General features: G+C 37.7%; 1 pseudogene; it reads right to left on the bottom strand.

Moving 5' to 3' along the window:
* Nucleotides 1-1,211: 1,211 nt before the first annotated feature.
* LOC144302881 (histone H3.3A-like) lies at nt 1,212-1,608 on the bottom strand (annotated as a pseudogene).
* Nucleotides 1,609-2,843: the final 1,235 nt, after the last annotated feature.

Here is a 2,843-nt window from a genome sequence, read left to right on the forward strand (position 1 = left end):
ATCATTTATAATAATTCTAATAATTATTTATAAATTATTTTGGGTTTTCTGAGAAAATAATCATGCAGTCTGCAAATAAGGATGGTTTTACTTCCAATCCTTATTCCTTTTATTTATTCTTGTTGTTTTACAATTTACCTAAACAAAATTAGAGAAATAGTGATGGTACCATCTTTGTTTGAATTTGTAAAGAGAAAACATCTAACATTTCATCATTAAATATACTGCATGCATAAGCTTTTGCAGTTGCCTTAGATCAAGTTAATAAATTTCTTTCCCTTCCTACTTTATTTGTTCATTTCTTTTAACATCCCCAATCTTCTTTTTCATATATTTTTTTCTTCTTGCTAATGTATGTCTTCTAAAACTCCTTTAATAAAAAAAAGTCTCTTGCCAATGACCTGCCATGACTTTTGTCTCTCTGAAAACATTTTTAGTTTTACTTTCGCTCCAGTTCTTAGAAGAAAGGTCAGCACACATAAAAGTCTATGTCTTTTAACTTTTCCACTCAATATCCATTTTCTCTCCACCCTGAAAAGACAACTCTAATTTAATGTTGTGTTCAGGGACGCCTGGGGGGCTCAGCAGTTTAGCGTCTGCCTTCGGCCCAGGGTGTGATCCTGGAGTCCCCAGATCAAGTCCCACATTAGGGTCCCTGCACGGGATACACTTTTTATAGTGTAATATATTTTAACAGCAAATTTACAGGAACAGCACAAAAGACAAACAGCATTAGAAACATGTGCTTGCATATAGGACAACTAGAAAAGTATAGTGAATGGTTGGAATCTACTGTATGATAAAAATGTTACAAAGACCATTTAGCTGCCATCAATAAGAAATTTACTTGTTTTAGAAAAAATTCAGATTCTGGCATTGGCCATGTTTATAATTATTATAAAGTTGAACTGCTGAACTGTGTTCACTGAAACATTTTGACTTGCATTAATGGTTTTATGTCCCTGCATTTATATTAAAGATTCACACACAAATTAAAATGGAAAAGCTAAAAAAAAAAAGAAAGAAAGAAAGAAAAGAAAATGGAGAAGCTGCCAATACCTGATTTCTTTACCCTAGCCTTCCACATGCAGTCAAATACGTAAGTACCTATTGGCCCCATGGGAAGAAAATATCTAACATTCAGAACTACCAACAACAGGAAGAAGAGAATTTTTTTAATAGAATGAAATGTTTTCCATCATAGTGGATTCTTAAGCACATTCTCCATGTATGCGGCGTGCTAGCTGGATGTCTTTTGGCAGAATTGTTACGTTTGGCATGTATAGCATGTAGGTTGGTATCTTCAAAAAGGTCCACCAGATAGGACTCACTTGCCTCCTGCCAAGCACTCTGGAAGCACAGATCTGTTTTGAAGCCCTGAGCAGTTTCTTGCACCAACAGCTGGAAAGGAAGTTTGTGGATCACAAGTTCAGTGGACTTCTGATAATGTCTAATTTCACAGACAATGGCAGTACTGGGTCTGTAATGATGTGGTTTTTTCACCCCTCCAGTAGAGGGCGCGCTCTTGTGAGAGGCTTTTGTAGCCAGTGGCTTTCTAGGTGCTTTACCATATGAGGATTTGTGGACCGTCTGCTTTGCACCAGCCATGGTACAGAGACTTCCTTACTTACCCCATCTTCTCTTTTAGCTGGAGTTCAGTGAGCTGGAGGTGGTGACGGCATTAACGAGCAAGAGCGGTGTGGCAGTGACTGTGAGCCTATATCTTTTAACTTTATTGAGCTATAGTTCATATACATAAAATTCACCCATGTTTTGCATGCAATTCAGTGGTTTTTAGTGAGTTTACCAATATACCAGTTGTGTATACATGCATTACCATAATTGACTGTTAGAATATTTTTTTTAAAGATTTCACTTATTTATTTGAGAGAGAGGACACAAGCAGGGAGGGTGTCAGAGGGAGAGGAAGAAGCAGACTCCCCACGGAGCAGGGAGCCTGACAGGGGGCTCTATCCCAGAACCCCAGGATCATGACCTGAACTGAAGGCAGATGCTTAACCAACTGAGCCACCCAGGTGCCCCTATTAGACTTTTTGTATTATCCCAGTAAGACCATTTACACCCATTCATCCCACTCTCAGGCACAGGCAACCGCTAGTCTACTTTCTGTCTTCAACAATTTGCATTTTCTGGGCATTTCACAAAGATGGAATTCTATAATATGTGGTCTTTTCTGTCTGGGATCTTTCACTTAGCATTCCACTTAATATTCCATCGTATGAATATAGTTCATTTGATTTATCCATTCCCTAATTGGATGTTTCCACTTTGGGCTATTATGACTAATGATGCCATGAACATTATGCAAGTCTTTCTGTGACCATATGTTTTCATTTCTCTGAGAGTGGAAATGCTGAGTCATATGGTAAATTTAATTTTTAAGAAACTGCCAAATTGTATTTTCAAGTAGCTTCCCACCAGTAGTAGTATTTGAGGGTTTTGACTTCTCTACATCCTTGCCAGTGTTTGTTATTGTCTGTCTTTGATGGTAGCCATTGTAGTAGGTGTGAAATAGTAGCTCACTGTGGTTTTGATTTGCATTTCACTGGTGACTTTGAGCATCTTTTCATGTGCTCATATGCTATTGGGTTATCTTCTTTTTTTAAATTTTTTAAAATTTTAGTTTAATTCTATTATAGTTAACCCACAATGTTATATTAGTTTCAGGTGTGCAATATAGTGATTCAACAACTCCACATATCACCTGGTTTACATCACAAGTGCACTCCTTCATCCCCATCACCTGTTCCCACCAATCCTCTCACCCACCTCCCCTCTGGTAACCATCAGTTTGGTCTCTAGAGTTAAGAGTCCATTTCTTG

Source organism: Canis aureus, chromosome 32 (genome assembly GCF_053574225.1).
Source record: "Canis aureus isolate CA01 chromosome 32, VMU_Caureus_v.1.0, whole genome shotgun sequence".
Lineage (NCBI taxonomy): Eukaryota > Metazoa > Chordata > Mammalia > Carnivora > Canidae > Canis > Canis aureus.